Genomic DNA, 21,384 nt, shown 5'->3' on the forward strand with positions numbered 1-21,384 from the left:
CGGAGGCTACCGGCGATCTGCTGTGGAAACACTTTTCCTCTTCCTCGCTATAGCGGTTTCTCATCGTTCTTCGACCACTTACCGACCACTTCTCCTCCATATTTTTAGAAGGAGAAACAAATAAGTAAGCAAAGATATGGCAGGTCGTCTCTTGCTTGTTAGGTATCGGCCTTATTTACGATGCGGAGATGTAGCTGCCATTCTCTTAGCCACTATCAGACCTAACTTGGCCCCAAGAGCGATGCCTAGAGGGAAGCTGCGCTCGAAATCGAGTGTATTGTCAGTAGCAAATGGCTTGGGGCGTCTTAGCTAGTAATAATGTCTACAGTAGTTACCTATTTCGGACAAATATAGATGAATGGCCTCTATATAACGTGTTCATTAAGCAGTGGTCGCTTTCGCAAGCCAGCGTTTCTGCTAGGGATAGTATTATACATCGAAGTTGGTTGAATAATGTTATGGAAGTTAACGGCGCTGAGTGATAAACATTCTATGTAAAATAGGCCCTTAAGGACCGGGGAACTCCTAATGGTTTGAACTCCGATGGAGTTTATGTTAATATTGTTGTTGCCAGTGGTAGAATCTGAACTTTGATAACATTTTGTTTAGAAAAAAAATAGCTCTATTAGACCAATAGTTACATATCTACAGAGAGCAAAATAGGCAAAGTAAACGTGCGGGTGTTTGGTGCAAATCGTTAATGAACGAGGAAAACCGATAGTATATAAGCGGCAATAATGGTGATGATGATACAAACCAGGACGAATGGGTGCCTTAACCCCGTCTATGAAGTTCCTGCTGGTGCTTGAAAAACCAGGGTCCCTATATTAAGTGTCTTAGCACAGTATTCAAATGGCGAAGAGGAAACCTGTCAATAATGCTGATTTTGATATAATAATAATTTATAAGGCCTAATTTCTCAGGTAGCTGAAACACATTATATATGAAAGAGCTTAGTTATTATATTCGTGTTTACAATGATTTTCATAGCGTCTGTTCACCTCTGGTGCCTGATGCCCAGCAGTTAATAAGTTTGTAGAAGAAAAACACACCTCCAAAATAGAAAGTTCTCGACGTTTATATGGTCCTGCGTTTCGCACAATTCACTTTGCTACACTACAGTTCCAGACAGGATAGCCTTTCCGACGATCCAATATTAAAAGATCATAAAAAAAATTTCATCATTTATTGTACGTCCAATTTTAGTCCTTTGCATTACATCTGCGCCCGTATGCCAAACAGATTTCCGTACTTCAGGTGTTGATGGCTAGGGGACATTTTGAATCTTATCCATTTCGATTGTGACTGTTTAACTACAGCCAGAACCTTTCTCGTGGTCAAGTCATCCCCTGTAGAATCGACTTGCTGGCGCCGTCTGCCCATGATTATTAGGTTTTCTCATTTATCTTCTCGTTACACGCTCTTTTTGTACTTAGCTATAATAATATCCAAGATGGGCAAGGGGGTATGGTCCTCACCTACGCGTGCGTGCCTCCATATTTTTTGCGTGTCTGTTTCTTTTTTACTTTACTCGTTCCTTGAATTTATTGGTAAACTAGCTCAAGCTCTAGGTAAGCTCAGTTGACGGCATTGCTTTCCACACTCTCCGGCGGCCGTATGAACTCTTGGCCCGTGTACGTATCTTAAATGAGATATTAGAAAAAGAATGGCTTTAAACATGAGTTTCTACACCCACCATGTAAATACTCAAGTGTCGCAGTATCTTAACCGCAGAGCAGTAAGTGAGGCGACTGGCCTATTCTAGAGCCAGTGAGCGAACTGCCGCTCGATAGTGGAGGTGTTGATTCTATCGCTGCTGCTATGGATAGTGCTTCAATCCATTCAATAGAAAAACAGCATCCTGCAGACGCGTCAGTGCAAGGAGTAGGTAACCACTTAAGTGACTGTTGCCACGTATGATGATGATGATGATGATGGTGAGGCCGATATCACCCAATCCGATCAGGCTGAGCTAGCCATCAACTTGTATGATAACGACTGAGCTACAAGTAGTAGACTTCTCAAGATGCCGCTGCCGTCACTAATCCTCGTACCGACTCATCCACCTAATGCTGCTTTAATGGCAGTCTAGTGCTTCCTATTGATTGTTATGTCTACTTCGACCCGCATAGAGACCACTGAGTGGCATTGAACAGATTACGCGCGAAACCAATAGCGTTATCGAGGACCGTTTATGTTATTCACCTACACTCCGTGCATATATTCCGCTAAAATCGAAGACGTTTTTTATGTTCGACTTGGCTGAGTTGAGGCCGACTGTTCTGTGGTGGTGACTGTAGAAAGGAGGCTGAAACATCGTAGAATTACATGGTCGATCGGAAGCGATAAACCTCGGACACGCTTAGTTCTTCTACTATCTCTACAGCTAGAACTGTTATACGGAAATATCTCAAGCTACATATGGTACAGCATTAGAAATCTTACGAGCACCAATCGGTATCTACTAGTGAAGACCTTTTAGTTCGTCGAACCTCTCCCTGAAACTGTGTTTTTTTTAACGTCCTGCCGTTGCTGCTGGCATACATCGCCATGCATCCTTTCACCTCAGTGCGCTATCTGGGTCTGTTACACCCACCCACCCATCCATCCATCCACTTCTGCAAGGGCCTTTTGACTGTTTCAGTTCTAGCGCGTTGAATGCACAGATCGCTTGCATCGTTTCGGCAAAGAGTAAAACTGTTGTTATTGCTTCTGTTCTACTGTCCTGTGTTCTTTTCCTACTTTTACTACGACGGCCATTACTGCAGTGCGGTGAGCGGTAGTCTTGAGGATAATACGTACGGCCAAATGTTGAATTGTAACGGCGGTCAAAGAATATATTGTGGCTACGCAGCGCTACCTGCCTTCTCTGTCTACGAGGTCACTTCGTTCGGATTCGAAGCTTTTTGTCTGTCGTCAAGCATCAATTGTTAGTTGTTCTTAGCTGTCTCTTACTGTCTCCTGCCTATCTTTTCGTTCAATCTCTGACAATACGCTCCGCTTGCTTCTTTTTATGAATGCAGGCCGCTACACTCGCTACCCACATTACCTCTCTCTATATGCGCGTAAATGTGTGTCCGCCAGCACTCGAACGATTTAATACAGAGCTTAGGTTAGAGTTAGTAGTTGGCGGTCATGAATTGTGATGTGCAGAACACAGCGGCGTCATGCAGCCGAACCATCCTCACCGTCATTGTGACTCATATTCTCTTCCCGCATCGCGCTTCAAGCGACGCATAAACCAATGTCTACGGTCGAAAACGGCTAGCAGAAGCTTGTTGCTCTACCGAGACTGTTACCGAAGCTCCTGCCACGTCTACCCCCTACGGAGAGTTGTGACTGACGACCGTCTGGTGTTGGTGAGCTACTACAGCTAGAGGTTTTCAGGAGCTGTAATGCGATGAATTCCCCCTACCCCTCCCCCTTCCCTTACTGGAGATCGAATAGGAGTTTTCATAGGCATGTCTTTCATTCTCCCTCTGTAGAGAACGCGCTGGTGGCGTAGCCGTCAAGCGTGATCGCTATTGCATCGTGAGGTACCATCTGGTACAGGTTAGGTACACGTTAGGAGATCTCTCATCTCGTCCGTTCTCGCCTTGCTGAACTAGGCCATTTACCCGCGCTAACTGAATGAGTGAAAAAAAAAGGGACAGAGCCGTGGACGAAGTATAACTAAGACTGCCAGCGAAACAGCGCTCAGAAGAAGAAAATCTGTCTGTCTTTTCAACCATCTACTAAGGATACGAGACAGCCCAAAGGTACAGGCTATGAGGAAGGCCGGAAGACTGGATCCGGCGCTCGATACGTCGCGCAGATCTGTAGATAGATCTAAGATTTCGAAACAGGCATGGTGGACGAGGATGCCGAATAATCGTTTCTCGCTTCGCCTGTGACTGTTCTCCGTTTGACTACGCAGCGATAGCTAGCTGCACGAAGTTGCAGCGTGAGAATCATGGACATTGTATATCGCAAGATGAAGACGAGAGAATGAAGCGGTCACGTTCGTATGGGTGGGAAGTGTAAGAAACTTCCGGGGAGGTCCTGCAACCGTATCATTTATGGGACTTCAGAAAAGCGCTGAGATGTCAAGCCAGACTTTTTCTATACAGTCACCTTTGCTCCCTTTTAGAGTAGGTGAGACCGTCCAGCTGGATGCTCACCTAACGTTTGATCACTGTTGTTAGAAGTGAATAGAAATGAAACCCATTTTCGATTTTCGTATCGGTGATGGCACCGAACGAACAACACGTTAAGGATACGGTCGTTACTTTTAAATTGTTCTGAGTATCCAATCGTGCGTTGCGCCACTAATACTCTCGGTACGTTTTTATCAAGCTTCAGGGACTACCAATTAGAAGAAGAGTCATAAGCCTACCGAACGAGAAAAATTCCGTTTAAGCCTTTTTGACAGTGTGGTTCTCGCCGTCAACATAGTTGACATTCGAGCTAGGAATGTTTGAATATTATTGCGAAGTTAATTAGCTAACGTGCAAGACAGCACTGAAGTTACTTTGAACGTTACCGTTACATTCGTCAAAATGGTCCGGAGCGCATAACTTGCGTTGAACACAGCTTTAAAGTAGTCTATAAGTCGGAACAATGAACCAACTGCCCAGTTCTTCTAAGAGGGTGCAAGAGGGCGGCGGAACACATTTGTGGGTTCAGGTGCACTCATTGTGCTTACCCCATTGGGGGCCTGTGATAGGTCTTAGAATGCTTTTTCCTGCATCGCCTATTCTTCGTATGGTTCTCTACCGTGCTTTTGATGGTCTCACAATGAGATTCCTACCTGAGCCTCGCCCTCGTGCCCGATTCCTGCATGCATGCCTCGCATGGTTACATCGCAGACTCGAACGACGGGCATCGTGAGGCAGATGACTGTCTCACTGGCTGGCGGGTGGCTGAGCTATTGCTTACCTATGAAGAGAAAAATCATCGCTGTATAGGCCTGGCGGACGGATAAGAACTAGGCAGTAGCGCTGCTGCTGGCGATCGCGACGACTGCGGCAGCGGTGGTCCACAAACGTGTTCGAAGCGAACTTAGTGCACTCGTGGTGTAGTAGTAACAATAAAAGGCACAGCGCCCTCTCTACTTCTGCTGCGTCCGTCGGTGCTTTCACTATTGATTCTGTTGTTGATACTATCGCTGCTTTTCGAGCAACAGTCGATGCTGTTGCTAGTTGTTCCCAGTCGTTGCTTTGTCGGTGACAGCTGGCGGCAGGCGATGGTAGTTTGCCTATGATAGCCTCGGACTCCGTCAGTATGGGTGATCAAGCCATGAAGTCACAGATGGACATAACCGGAGAGCAAGCGGAGGGAGCGGAGACTCTATTCGCTGGGCTGGGTTTGGCGCTCGTCGTAAAATCACCATCATTGTTAGGACTATCGTTATTGGAGTGGATAGACGGGAGCTGAGGGTCGAGAGCTGGGAACACTAACGACGGTTGGCGCTTGGTAATTCAGCAACAGAGATAACTTACGAAATTACCACATACAGAAAGAAACCGTACATAGAGCTGTCGTGTGCGTGTATACTTAATACGCCATAAGAATTTCCCTGGCAAAGAGATTATGCCTGATAAATTCGTGTGCATATGTCATCTATTGGTGATGTTCGTACAAGTGTGTTGCAGCTCTTCGAAACATTTTAAAGATTCGTTTAGATATAAACTCGATGCGTCATTTCAATTAACAGAACAATATTGCTACAAAATGTATTAGGCCGGTTTGTGCCTCTTATTCAATCCATAAACGGGGAACTAGTTGGGGGAGGAGCTTCTCTAAAGGTAATAAGTAGCCACCAGCCTTTAAAATATCCAGTACCTTCAGCCTGAACGAAACTTCCAATGGCTTATAATGTATAATAGTCTTATATAAAATAGTCTGACACGATACATTGTGTGTTCATCCGACAAACCTGATTGTTGCCACGCGCGAAGGCCAAGGCTATTCGAAGTAAGATAGCCAACGGGTGGCGTCATTTGACAGAAGAATGGCCCTGAGGCCTGGCGACTTTATCACTAGCCATGTCAAATGTGACTTTAGTCGGTTTCCGGTGTCTCACCATTGATAATAATGGGGCAATCGTAGCTTTCCTTAGCAGTGGACAAACGCAACCAAACCGATGAAAAGGCTTGACAAAGCAGACTCGAACGTCGTTCCACTTTGTAACCGGTATTTGTTGCGCGTGCCTTCAAAATATCGAACGACCAGAGTTTAGTTGAACGTCCATTTTCTACTCTCGCTTCTTTGATCGGTCGGGTTTAGCAAGATGGATGCTTGCAACGAACGCTTTGCTCGACGGCGGCAATGTGTCTAAAATGATGCCTTGTACCCGAAAGATGAGACCACCAAAAGCGACTGCATCATTTCCCTTTTAGATGACGATGTTTAGGATGATGATAATAAAAAAGAAATAGTAGTGACATTTTAGCTATTGTCTGGTGATGTCAACGAGTTTTCGCCTATTTTGTCTTCTACGTCGCTTTACGACCATGTGGTTTTAGTCAGTCGCTCGATAAATTACAATAAAAAGTCAGACATTTCTCTAAACGTATTTCTATCTGTCTGCTCATAATAGAGGCTTTGAGCAAAGCTTTTCTCACTGTGATTTCTTTACCTCAACGTTGGTTTCGTTTGATGTCATGTCATTGACTTAGTAACGAAGCAGGATATGCTTTGTTTCCTACAAAATGACTAGTCCTAAGACGCCGATCTCTGATTCCCTCGTCTGGCTTCTTCGTAGACCATGTTATACTGTGATACTACACAAATATAACCCTGTGTATAACAATGCACACAATGAACCTTTTCTAGTTATTTGTCAATATGCCATTTTTTGATCATTCACCTGTTACGCCACCTTACGGTAGCCTTGCCGTTGGAAACCGACAAATGATAATATCCTGTTTGCTTCGTTCTGCACATGGACGCACACATGCAGAGGCTCTTACCTAATGGCGAATTTCCCTATAGACAGGATACATTGGTCAGCAACAATGCGTGTACGCTAATTCCGCTAAGTACGTTGCCGTTATTATTATTATGACGTCTTACTTTCGCGATCATGCAGTGCTGTTGTCATTGGGCTATCATGTTGACGGGAAGTCTAAAGCAGAAGAAGTCGACTCACCCTGATATTTGGCCGCTGCCGTATAGTAGCGCATGTGTCCACTCTCTTTTGGCCAGCGTACTGGCGTTTTACCTACGCACAAGCAGATGGTCACGGTTGCTATGAGCTAAGCAAGAAAACAAAACAAGCAATTTACGGACAGAGTAAGCCAGGTGTTAATGCAGCTGGCGGATATAGCCGATGCTGCATCTTCTGCAGCTGGCCTTACAGTTGTTTCCTCTATTGTGTCCCTGCCACATCTCCCGCCGTCCGCCCGTCCATTACGGTTAGTGTCTTATAAGACGCGGAACAGTAGCTCGGAGCTCTGTTGGCTTTCTTGCTGCAATGGGTTTTGCTCGTTCTGTTGTTCGCTGTTCTTGGGTGTCATCGTCTGCCAAAAGCATTTAGCCCACAAAAGTTCGAGGGAGCAGGTGGGCGGGGGGTCACGAGAAATAGGCCATCTAAAGCGAAACAAGCAGATTAGTTAGCTAACTACTACTGCTATTCCTGCTGTAGAAGCTGAGTAATGGGGTGGCGGAAAATAGAGGCCATTTGCAGGTCACGCAACGGATTATATTTACATGAAGCAAGGCGTCGTAAGGGAACTAGGACTCCCTGGCCGGCATTGTTCGACGGGAGACGAGGGGCCAGGGTATGGAACAGTTGGGGATGCCATATTTTAGGCGGAAGCCCCTTTTTACGTTCACGGCACGCTACGACGGCTTTGTTGTTGGAGCCGCACTGCCATGAAGGCAAAAAAAGGAGTGAAGGCGAAACCGGTTGAGTTCGAATGCAGTGCGCAACTGTGTTGAGCAAAGTTGCTTTTCGAGATAGGAAGAGGCCTGTGATATAGGTAAAGCTGTAGTAGGTCCAAGACCCCTTGAACTGGCGAGGGGCACGCGCGGGGAGCGCAAGTCATAACCGTACGTCAGAGATAGCGATCGACTCCGCCATTGGGATTGCTCTGTGGACATCAACGTTTCACTTAGGACTTTAGGGTTCAACGCTCGATAAAACTGCGTTTCAGCGATGGTGCACGCAGATCCGCACGTGCTACCGTACGTACGTAACGTCTAGGTTGAATGTCCTGAAGAGATCAAGGTCGAATACAATAGACGGAATGCGAGACAGACCAAACATGAGTGTAGCAAAAACGGGTTTATATAGGCAAATACTGTCAAATGGAACAAAGAACAATGGCTGAAGTGAAGTTTCTGGAATGGATTGTCGCATCGAGAAGAGCAGGTAAAATGAAAAATAGTCCCACGTCGTATAACTAGGGATTTTTATAACCGAATAGCATGGCACCCTTTTGTTATTAGCCTTTATCTGAGAGAGAAACATTATTGCCTTCTTGATTTTCGTGGTGCACTCTCGATAAATAAACAAAAGAGATACAACACTATGTCTAAATCCTTCCCCAGGTATTTTTTTAAGGTCAATTTGAATAGAATTTCAACTGCGAAAAAAAAAAAAAGTCCGCGGTGGACTGACTACACGTCCTTCTTTTTATTATTATTTTCATTATAATGATTATAAATAAAGTACAGTAAATACAATACAGGTTCATTCGTACAAATTACGGATTATTTTAAGGAACACTCTCAAATTTCAATTTGAGCTGCTTGGACATGGCATTGATATCCCTAGTGGCTGGTATTATAGCGGCCAAAATTACAAGCAAATGCTTCTGTTAAGGTGCGTAGGGCACAACATGACAATTGTCATAGATATGTAACGATTAGTCACCATTGTTTAGGCTGACCCAGGGTTTGCCAGTATGTTAAAGCTGTAGTTCTCGACTATAAATATGTAGGGGCCTCTACATGATGCGTATCCGTCTAACAAATCCTGCATGTGTGTATCAGTTTTATTATCCAGAGGTGACGTATTAAAAATCTGTCTTCTCGCAAATCCCTATTTTTCAGTCCATGAAAATAAGTCCTCGCCTGATGATGCATCAACCGATGCAGATTCGTCCGACGCGCCCAAACCCGAACGTGAAGGTGAGAGGGCAAATGCGATGACAGAGAAACGGTACGCCTCCGACTAGAGGGTGCGCTCGACTTGTCTTTAGCTGTTACTTGGTGCCAAAAATAAAGCGAACAGAAAAGCACCAGCGGACTGAAACGAAGGCGATCGTGTCGTGTGTTCGATACGTTCAAGTGATTCTAAGAATCACTTGAATAACTTCGGTCCTGAGCTCGTCCTTTTTTTGCCGATATCGGCATGAAGGCCTAATTACACTATGAACTTCATAGATCTGTAGGCGTACAATTCTCCAGTCTGGAATAGCCGTTGCTAGCAGGACTATTTGCGCATCAAACGTACTTCTTCCTATCTGCGATAAGTTTAAAATGGGGACGGTGCGCATACCTTTGAATGCAAACGCTATTCACCGTACAACCAACTAATGCGGCAATCAATTGACCATGATCATGTCTCGTAAGGGCATCGACAAAATGTGGTGCTAAATTTAGAAAAAAATATCTAGAACACAGGTTGGATACGCAACTTTATTTCAGACTGAGCGATGTGCGATATGGATAGACCAACAACAAGCAGTGCTTTTAGCAACAACAACAATAACAGCAACAGCAGACAGACAGAAAATAATGAAGGAAACGACAAAAAATTATGTTCGGCATACGATTATCTCGGATGATCTGTGATGCAACCATCGAATGGAACGATATACGGCACTCCGAGTATGCTGCATGGACAAAAAGCGGCACAATGTAGTTAAAGTGCTAGTATAGCACTCTAACGGTTAAAGGCCAGCGGTTTAATTAAGACGTGATGTATTGATGCTGGAAATTAAAGAAGAAGAGGTGATGATTACAGCAGATTGCACGATAATGTACGTTACTGGTAGTGTTCTTGAAGAAAGTGAGCCTCGTCCAAAGTGTTTAAATGGAATTACGGTGCGCCATACTCTTTACGGAAAACACTGGAGGCAACAGACTGAGAGAGAAAAGGTACTACCTAGGTAGCAAGATGAGCATGCTAGTCCTTTGCTGGCCTCCGGCCGTCTTTCCTAAGAGTTACGAGCAGCTAGTAAGGCGTCTCAGCTTTCTCCTTAAGACGTTCTAGCGACGAGGACGTATTGTTCTAAGCGAGGCAAGCTATCGACAACGAGTAAGTAGGAGTAAACACATCAGCGACAAGAGCCTATAGAAACACAGCTGAGAAGGCAACAAATTACCAGAGCGGGAATAGCTCGGCAGAGCGGGATCGCGGCTTAGTCGGCGTGTGTGTGTGTCCACGTGTTTAGATGGGGATAGTATGCCTTTAAGTAAAGTGTCACACTAGATTGCGTACTTATGAGTGTCAAATGATCTTCGTGCGTAGCGGATTCGTTGACGTGAATCTGCTATATTTCGAGCTTGGTGACAGGCAAAAGCCGACGAAAAAGAGTTGATATGCTCAGTCGGAGCTGATCAGGGCAGGTCTCGTCGACTCTAAACGAACACGTAGCGTACTGGACCGGGGTTGTACGGGTTTGTCACAGATGCCATTGTCGACACTCGCCTCATTCCATACTGCTGCCCTAACCGCTGTTAGTTTTCGTCGGTGTTACGATGTGAACGCAGGCGATCTCATCGAGGCGGGGTCCACGGCAGTTTAGGGGCTTCGTGGTAAACTGCCGTCAGGAAATGTAACGTCATGAAGGGGCAGCCAGGAGCGGGCACCGACGCAGTCCAATAATAAATGAGGTTAATTTGCTAAATGTTACACCGGAGCCAGTTTATACTCTTACACCGGATAGGAAATGATTCCTGTCGTTACTGACGTTGTTGCCCCTCCTCGTACAGCTGCCTGCCAAGGCATCAGATTCGTGTCGCTTACTATCAATGGCTTCACTGTTATCTGATTTCTCGAGCAGTTAAAGCAGTGATAATGGTACTAGCAAACGGTCACAGCTGTCGCTGGCTAACCTGCAACATTATTTTCGGGCAATAAAGAAAACCATAAGAGGTTTGTTGCATCCCTTCATATATCTAGAAAAGGTCAGGACGGCAACGGTCTTTCATGTATGTAGCAAAATGTCAGAACGATGTATATATAAAAGCACAGTAAATGAATTTGTTGAATTACTTTCAAAGTTGAAAGTAATTCAACAAATTCATTTTTATACTTCCTGAAAAACTTCTTGAAAAGTTACGAAGCACCACTTCAATCGTTTACCCGGTATTATCAAGTACTCTTATTCATAACGTCAAGTAATTAACTACATTTGTTTCGAACATCCGTGCTATGTTGTGAGTGTGTATGTCTGTGTATACAACACTTTCAGATTACTCAGAGCAAACCACTGAAGTCAGTACAAGTTATTAACTCAACAAGCATATTCGTCTCGGTTTCTTTGCACGTTTGGCCCCTGTCAACAAAAGCTTCGTTAGTTCAGATTGGTAGTGCAGCTTTTCCTAATTATTTATCGGTAATTCTATTTTTTAGCGTTTGCTTTTCGTTCCACTTTTATCGGTTCTAGTAGCAGTAACTCCAAATATCCACAATCATTTAAATGGTATTAATCGCGCGAGGCTGAAGTTCGCTACTTCCCGTTTCTTCTTTTTAAATAAAATATCTCCAACAGGAACCTTGTTTTTGCTGCCAGTGGCGGCTGTGCTGCCGCTATCGACGCTGTATCTGGCGCCTTGACTCTCAATCTGTGTATGCCTCGTTTTATCTTGCGGGGGAATCAAACGGGGCCACATTCAAGCAAGCGGGCATAGAGGATCATCAATCCGAGGCAAGGGCTAGCTTGCCCCTTCGAGAATAAAGAGCGTGAAGTATATCAGTTCTCATTCTGCTTAACACGAAAGGAAACTGTCTTCGCGTTCAGCTGTCGAAATCGTTAGTTTGTGCTTTTCTCTCCCCATCGCCTCCTCTTTTCTGACTTCTTGTTATGTTTCTCTTTTTTGTGATAAGAAGGCGAAATAGAATCCGTTCAAAACGACCTACAGCAAAAGGACTAGTGATAGACGACAAATACAACGGCCCTCTTTTTTATGCCTTCGTCCTATTTCTGTGTTTCTGCCTATCGGCATCTGCTTGCGCTATACTTACCCTTGTCCTGTCGACTCAGTCCAACGTCAACAAGCTCGTACTTTTTCAATCATCAAAAAATTTACCTTGTGACGAACCGTTCAGATGTCGTGGATTTGGGAAAAATATATCCATTACGTTTCTAGGTTAAATTTGTTCATTGCAGATAAGTTGCTGCATTGTGTGATACCTCTGATATGAAATATGGTTACTGTGTAATCGACAAGGGTTTAAGCAGTAGGAAAATTGGGCAACCCTCGGAGTTTACTGTTCAGTATCTGAAAGAAAGTACGTGTAGGCTATTGAAGAGTTTATTGTAAATTTAAATGAAACATAGTGCCGATATTTCTGATTTAATCTAGCGTTATACGCTTTTCATTTATATTTGAAATCTAGAATTTCACCAGAGGACCATTCAGCAATCTTCGACATATTATGTATCAAACATATAGTATAAAATTACTGTGAAATAAGAGTGTGATGCTAGGTTGATTGTAGCATGTATTGTTCTAGATATATCTGCCTCGGAAATTGTTCAGGCCTCGATTACTCCCTGATCATATGGACTATGTATGCATTCGGTGTCCATTGTGTTTCGAAGCCTTCTACTTCTCATGACAACATTGATCGCCAAAAAGCGATCCGAGCGATTTTTGGCACTACAGTGGCCTGCCCCGATTCGACTTATTGATGAAGGTCGTGATGCTATTGTAACGTACGAACTGTTGTAGTATTAGACAGCACCTTATTTGTTGATAGCTGCAAGCCATTACTTCTGGTTCCGACAGCTAGCGACGGAGTATTTCCTCTTCGTAGGAGGTGTCTTAATATGATTACGACCACTGAAATAGTATGAATCATAGTAACAGTCAAAGTACCATAGTCTCGATTCTTCTTTTATTAAAAAAAAAAATACTTTATACCGCCCGCTGACTGGCGCAGATTCTTCTTCCGCTCTGTTGTTCTGGGTCTTTCACCTAACTGTGGACTACCGCCTGACTATTTGGAATAGAGTAACTGGTCTACAAACAGCTTGGTCTGCTATACCGTACCCTGGCTTCAGTAATGGGTCGAATTGAACCTATCTAGTTTTCGGCTACATGCCTTCACACCCAGAGTTGGGTAGGTTGTCAAGACTCCCTGTCATCCGTCTATAGACCCCGGATTGCCCATCCGGCGGTTGTCTTAGATTCTACTTGATTGTAGTGGGCGGAAGAAAGGTGGACGCGGTGCATCTCCGTTTTCCCTCTAACATGTTAACAACCTGAACCGGAGTTGACCTAAACTAGCCATCACGGTCCTGTCTGCCAGCGTCTGGCATCATTCAACAAAAGTCAACGTTGTTGCCGGTAACCGACGGGGACGTTAAAGCTGTCGAGGATTCGGGCTGTAAGGTGATCGTGCGTCGTCGGTGAGTCTACAGTCCACCAATTGCCGAGCACCAAGACATCATAGGTGTATATCAGAAAGTGTTTCGCAGTTGTAGATGACTAACTATCAGTCAACTGGTAATTGCCGCTTTCTCGCCTACAGCTTATTGCAGGTAAGGACGACCCACGAGGATAGGGGTGTAGCACAGAACAGAAAAGTAGGGGTTTCGTTTATGGACCCTCTTATATGTATTCATGTATATGTTTTTGGCTATGACGATCCTTCTAGAGCTGTTGCCGCCGACGTCGGCGCGAAATTAAGCTAACGATAGGAGGGGTTTGAAGTGAAACAGAAATTACATAGCTGAATTTTGTAACCTTGTGCCGGTTAGAAGCGGTGAATGTATGCGCAGCCCTTCGATGTGCTGCTTCTGCTGCTTTTTTTTTGACTTAAATGTCGATTAGGGTAGGTTGCTGCAAGACGTATGCAGCATAGCTGATACTGAAGCTGGCAGACACTTACTTGGCGATTTTTTTTCTGTCGAAAGGTACGAACATGCAGAACGGAGGGCCTGAGTGCGATAGGGGTATTGGCAGGTGTCTACCCAGCTGCGTGCGCTTCCTCAAACTCAGTCATTAGCGGGACATCAAACCTTTCAGCCTGTCAAAGCCTAACTAGAACCGACTAACTATGTACTACAGCACCAGCACACTTGGGTGCTTTATTTGCTTCTAAGACTTTAACATAAGTAAACGTTTGATAGAGGCTGGTTAAAACAGGACGTATTGACTTATAAGTAAACAGAGTGTGGATGATGCAATTCGAAAGCACGATATATAGGACAGGGTCTATTATCATGCACAAAAGGGCTAGGCAACTTGTATCTTGACGGGCTCGTGAACTAATAGTCGGTGCAAGACACTGTAGAAGCTTCAGGCGACGCATATGTATAAAGTAAAGTATAATCGAGTGTTATATAAGGGTAACTAATTAGGAAGTCAGAAGGTTTGACTTATATGATATGAAAGATCGCATCACGGCCAACTTCGCACAAAAAGAATCTATTAACAAGACGACATTATACCGAATTTCAAATCCAGTAAGTCCTTTAAGTATGTAGTTCAAGGCCCTTTGCTGTTTGTTATAAACGACTCGAATAGGGCCAGAGCAACTATTTTCCTCTTATGCACGCGTGTGTTCGCCGTTGAATGTAACGTTCATCCTCTGTTTTATTCTGTCGGTTCGTCCCGCTTGGATTATGACGACGTCTGTACCACACGACGCCTTACTTGATTCCTGTCAAGCGCTTTATTGTCGGCGGTGCAGTCGCCTTCCGCTCTTTGAGGCGGGTCTACGTTTTCATCTCACTGAATTGAATTACGGAGTATTATTATATCGTATGCATGGAACCCTGGTATGGTCTGCCGCCTTTGCGAACGCTGCTACTGCTAGCGCAGGTACAAACACGAAACCGACCGTAAGGACAAAGTGATTACGGAAATACCTTGGCCGCCTGCTCTTCGGCCGTCTTTGAAGGCACCTGCACACTGTAGTCTTGCCATACAATGAAACAGATATGAGGTGTACATGCAATGGCGCCTCTTAATTTGTTTCCCAGCAGCAACACCTGAACGCTTTGTACAGTTACGATCGAGCCACAAATCGTTGCTACATAGCCAGTGTATACAGCACAGCTGCCATTATACTATGTCAATCCAGCTCCGGACGTAAATAATTGAAGAAATGTGCTTGGCTCTAACCGTACAAGGTTATCAGAGAGAGCAAAAATCAGAGACAGACGACAAAACGTTTCATGTGTGATCCCCGAAAGGAAGCCGACGCAATTACATACTATGCAATTGAGGGTCCACTCAGGCAAAATGAACTGCCTAAATATAACAGTTGTTACCACCGCTGTCGTTGCTGGTCCTACTATCGATGACTAAATATTATAATGAAATGATGCTATGCTATCAGCGTCGCTAGCACCTTATTTCAGTAACTATGTCACCGTTTAGATAGGTAACTAAGCTGTTGATTTCAACACATTACTTTAACACGAAGTACACAAGTTATAATAATGATTCTGCGTAGTGCTAATTATATTCATGCTTGTTTCAGTGGTATTTATTTGAATATAAAGAACGGTAGTGTTTGGACCATCGACAGATTTTCTGTCTTTTAAACAGCAAATACCTTTCCTTAAGCACTCTAATTCATACCGGCGTATTTGATTGAGCTTCCGTTGTCATCGGTTCAATTAGAGATCAGTTCTAGAAATCAGTCGACATCATCAATAAGCATAGCTAATGAAGAATATAAGAATGAAGAAGCTCTTGCTGCTGCTTTTCCACTTTCTGGGTTTTTCGGGGGCTGTTTTCTTATCCCGACCTTTCTTTAACTTTTCTTTTTTCTTCCGCTCGTTCCCCAACAGCTGTTCGCGTGTTCCGTTACAATTAATTTGCCACATTAAATAGCGCACACAGAAATGGCCGTAAGGTCCCCATGCGTAAGACGCCAAATAATGTCGGCGCGGACGTTCGATCCCTATGGATGCACAGCATCATGACATCTTCTCTAGCCAGGAGTGGCAAGAACAGCAGTAGCGGGGTCAATAGAGATTACACCGGTATTTCGACCTTACGCAGGTGAAGTAGATCAACCGTGCGCTCTTCGGCGACGAAGGATCTTCGCGGTCAGTATATACGCATGTGGTTATCTGGAGAAAATTACCGTGGACGTATTCCTATTACGCGCGTATTATTGTTTTGGCTGTGCATAACGTCAAACAACAAGAAGATCATGGCCGGTCCCTGGCATTGTTGCTTAAACGATGTTTCATTATTTGAACAACGAACCAATTCAAACAGCGGTTAAAGCACTGCTCATGAAGAATAACCGGAGGATGACCTGAAAGAGACTACTTCCCTGCTGCATTACTACTACTACCACCCCTGTTGTGGCGGATTTTAGCTGGACGAACGGCGACGACAACGACAACGACTTGATGTAGGGCTAACGAGAAAGAAAATAAAAACGCGAATAAACGTTGTTAAACGGGTTGAAGTAACAACGACTGTTGTTCGTATCGTCTTCTACACTTCTGGTGAAGGCAGAGGACATCGGAAAGGAGGCGGGATCAGGGAAAGGATAAAGAAAATGTAACGTGAAAAGTCAACATAATAAAATAGAGCAGGAGAAAGACGGAAAATGGCATTAGGAGGAGTGAGCAACGAAAATCTGCAACAGAAAAATGGACAGAAATACTACTGAAAGCACACGAGTTAGAGAGTCTACTGAATCTACTGTCATTCACCGCCTAGGGCACAGAATTCAAGCAACGAGATTCGAACTCAAGATTACTAACTTCGCAGCCGATAACTAAGCTATGCGAACCATAGATGAAAAATCACAGAAATAAAAAAACGCTTTAAAAAAATTAACTAATCCAGTGAACTGCGCATGTCTTTAGGGAAATTTGATGCTAAATTTTCATCTAGTTTTTGATCGAAATTCGTCTTTACAGAATGCGACGAGGCTACAAGAAAGCTTCTCGTTACTACGAAGCACATCATAAATAAATGAAGGGTATGCGTTTTCCATAGGTCAGAATTCAAGATAGAAGATCATCGCGCAGCAGCTTTAGCGCGCAGAAGGACTTGAGTTTATCTTATGCGCTTACAGCGTTGCGTACACGGTACCAATTTAAGGAAGGCATGGTCTCGCATGAATCTAGTCAAACATGAACTGCTTATTGGAGAGAAGCGTCAAGAGCGATAATAAACCGAAGCGAAAAAAAAAAAAACACGTCATGGATAGAAGAGTTGATGACAGCCTCGAGCAGAGGAGGGCAAAAAGAAACTAGCAATGACCGGCTAGTTAAAGCATTTGAAAAGAACCAGCCCACAATTGATACATATATGGTACGATTTGTGCATAGGGGGAACACTTCGTTTACGGAGACCGAAACAGACAGACAGCGCGTGTTAGCGAAAGGGGGTGCTAAAATCTGATATTGTTGAGGCGACATAGACAAAGAAGATATCCGTTCGACATTTATATGATCCTTCGAAAGGTGTTGTAAAGCGGATGACTACCACAAGTGCACAAAACGACACATGGCATCACAGAAGTTTACTTCTTCCACAAAAAGAGAGTTTTTGATAGTGAATGAATAGGCGACTCGATACTGAAGACGCAAAAAAAAAAAAAAGCTACATATTGTCCTGTTGAAAAAAGGAAATAGAAACAAGGAGTTCAAAGTGTTCTGATCTGCTGCTTATGATTGAGTTATTGACTAACAAAGGATAACACAATATAGCTACGAAATTACCTGATAGGGTTTAATGTAACCAAACGCTGGTCCTATTATATTATGTATGAAATATAATAGACAACTCAAACAAATATATATAGAAAGAGAGAGAGAGAGAGAAGCTTTAAGGTTGCGCAAATACAGTGAACGCGTTTTTATGACAATCCTTTTCGCTTTTTGCTGGTAGTTCACTCCTTTGTAGCCGAGATATTCAGATGTGACGAGATTAGTCCGTGCGCCGTTCCTAGCCTTAAACTCGAATCCACGTAGAGGCAGATGGACTGCCAATGGTCCCAAATAGTCGGTTTATGATATTGTTTAAGAATCTATAGCTGAACGTATTTTATTCAACAGCCGAACAGAGTTCCTTAGAGAAGCTAAAAACCTCGTTTGTGCGATGGTATTTTATTCCGACGTGAAATATGTAGTTGATAGTAAACTACGATTGTAGAGGCTGGGGTGACTGCTAACAGCACTTCTGAGTCTCGTTTGCGAGAAGATGAAGCCGTTGGATTTTGGGCATTACATCGAAGACCTAACAATCAGTTCTATTTGATGCATATCTACCTAGGTAGATTCAAACATTCTTTGCATGTAAGAAGTTGTGGATACCGATAATATTGGACCCGAAAACAGCCATTTCGAAACACTTTTTCGTGAAACAAGCTTCGAGACTGAGTCTTCGAATAGAACCCATATTCAGACAGACGCTAAATACGAGCGCAGGCGCTACATGCTCTTAGCCCGTTTGTGCGAGTACTTGTACACGCACTATATAGAAATACTTCAACGACTATTGCGTTAGCCCAGTTACGCGTGAAGACACTTTGTCTGCGCCGGCGCAGTCAAGAAACACTTGACTTGAAGTGGCAGACTGCACGAAAATGCGCAATGTTATGCTCGAGATTCTAAAAATCTATGTATGCAGAAAGAAGCGACGAAGGATCAGCGCGGCAAAAGGACTGACCTTAGGAGAAAGTTTCGACGGATAAGGGTTAGCCATTTCATTACAACCGATCGAATCTCGCGTACTCATCCTCGCGTTTGGGATTCCGTTTGAGGTGTAGCCGAAGTGTCTACCTGTCAGAAAGGTCACGGTGTTGTTTGCTCGTTTTGCCTACTGACCCAGCTCTTCAAGTGAAGAACGAAGCCATAGATGTGAGATGTAAGGACTAGAATGCTAAGTGGCCTATGCTTTTTCAACAACACAGAGTAAATGGCGCACCATAGGTGTTGGCTGATATATGAGGAACGAAATTGGCCTATGCCGATCGCCTGCATGCGGTTCCCGCTCTATGACTATTTTTTCATAAGGCAGCAACATTTCAACACACTCTGACATTCTTACTCTAGTCTGTGCATACGCTCGTCCATTCGCGTTGATTTACCTTTTCAGATACGATATGTGAATGTGAGGCGCTCTCTAACGGCGTTAGGCGCGACGGTCATGTGGATCATCCTTAGGGGGATTCTGATGTCCTTTGATGTCGGGATGCACAAAAAGCAGACTTGAATATTGCTATATGGCGCTTGATAAGTGCGCATCTACTGTCACTTGTTCGGCACATAGACAATGCGCTTTTTGCAGAATCTAGTCAAAAATTCATCGTAATCTCTAGGCATTCGACTCATATATTGATAATGTCACATGTCAGATAACTAAGAATTTTATAGGTATCTATATTACGTTGTATAGCGCTACATTTCGGAGGCTTAACAAATGGTCTCCGTGTAGCCAGATTTTTTTATAGTATAGACACCCAGAATTCATGTTTTCATAGGACTTAGGCAGATATTCTGGTGAGAACAACATGCAAACCGTGCTCGACATTTACTCAGCCCCAACTGGTAGCCAGTGCAGATAAGCAAAGAAGCGGCTGTTTGAGGGGTGGGGAAAAGGCCCTTAAAAATCGGGGTGCCTCTTTCACCATTTCTTCCGTTCTGGCCAAAAATGTTTAGTGAACTTTTCCCGCTTCTTCGCGGGCACGTCTAAACTTACAAAACATTCAATATAACGAGTTCGATAGAAATACGCACACAGATACGGCGATCGCTGCAGCTAATCCAAGAAGGACTTTGTTGTGTATGTGCGTTGGCCTTTCTTTCTTATCTTCTGCCTCGGTCCCAAGAGTATGGCTGTGGTTAGCGGATCTGACGTGCTTGGATGCACAGAGAAACTTTCTTAGTGCACAGCATGGCTATACAGTTACCCGCCGGCTTTTTTTTTTCAGGACAAAGATGTTACTGTTGTTGTTATTGCTGCTTTTGTTGTTGTTGTTGCTGTTATGAAAAGTCCTAACCGGCCATTAAAGATGAATGAAAGGTCTTGCTGCCAAATGTAGGCACAGCGGTTCATGAATATGTATCGAATCCAATGCACAAATGGACACATACTCATACGTAGAAGGAGGAACAGATTTTGGTGAAGCACTGGTAAAAAAACTAATTGACAGAGTCGAGCTCATAGTCATTTTGAGCGTGGGCTTCGCCGGCCGTCGTCCAAAGGCGGCGTTACCTCCTTTGCTATTGCGTTTATGCTGTAGTCACTATTCCCACTATTATTTGTGTTTCAAGTTATTTAGTGCAGATTTCAGTTCTACCTCTGAGTTTATCTTGGCCGTCCTTTCGTGCGCGGCCCGTAGTGGTCGCATCGGTCGCGAGTAGACACCGATACTTAGCGCTGCATGCGACCATGTCATGCACCAGCATAACGTACTACCTGTGTCCTGTACGCGATGTTTGCATCTTTGCGCAAACTGTGAACTTGATACAGCGTGAAGTAGAAGGAGACATGAAGAGAGAGAAGAAGAAAAAAAAATGGACAACAATAGCAGGATAGATCGAATGATAAGACAACACATATTAGCAATACCCACGAGAACAGAGAGGAACGATAAACAATGCGAGATTTTGAGGGGAGGCAATGGTGGAGGATAAAGGAGGTTGCCGTAAGAAGAAATAGCCAAATTAACAGGGACGTCAGAGGAATAGAAAAGAGTCAAAAGGAGTATAAAACTAGTTATGAAAAGTTGATGCACCCCTATTGCTGCTGCTTATCATTGCAAAACTCAAAATTTCAACGGGACCTTCTGGTGCTTGTGTGTGTCTGCGTGGATCGTACCCCTGTATTCTTTGGACCTCGCTTTCGTGGTACTCTAGCCTTGTCTACCTGCGTTGTATATCTGGACGTCATTATCATTAAAAACGCCTTCCCCGTAACTTCTTACGCTCCGAAGTTGTTATTGTACAAGGGGTCGTGACTAATAGGGGGTGCGCTAGTCAACGTTGAAGTCTAAAAAGTATGGAATAGAGATGTGAAACTTTCGTTTGTTCTAATATAAGGAGGCGTGTAACGTCAAGATCATCTGTATAATTATGTGCAAAGCTCTTCGAAAAGAAATTTTAAAGTTTAATAAGACATAGTGATATTGATAGTGGGTTTGAAGAAAAAGCGATTTCTTGCGAGCAGCCTTCAAGAGCGCGTGTTCCAGTCTCGTTTGCTTTGGTGAACCTTCGCAGTGCGGGTCACATGAGCAGG

General features: G+C 43.9%; 1 protein-coding gene and 1 long non-coding RNA gene across 2 annotated transcripts in view; both read left to right on the top strand.

Annotated features, from left to right (window-relative positions):
• Positions 1 to 21,384, top strand: part of LOC111246373 (protein sax-3-like) — a 139,183-nt gene that overhangs the window by 72,834 nt on the left and 44,965 nt on the right. The gene's annotated exons all lie outside the window — the stretch shown is intronic.
• LOC147756711 (uncharacterized) lies at positions 3,366 to 10,084 on the top strand. Its single transcript, XR_015325137.1, has 2 exons — positions 3,366 to 8,356; positions 9,040 to 10,084. It is a non-coding gene; the product is annotated as an uncharacterized LOC147756711 (long non-coding RNA).

The sequence above is a fragment of the Varroa destructor genome, unplaced genomic scaffold (assembly GCF_002443255.2).
Source record: "Varroa destructor unplaced genomic scaffold, Vdes_3.0 BEIS01000003.1, whole genome shotgun sequence".
In the NCBI taxonomy this organism is placed as follows: Eukaryota; Metazoa; Arthropoda; class Arachnida; order Mesostigmata; family Varroidae; genus Varroa; species Varroa destructor.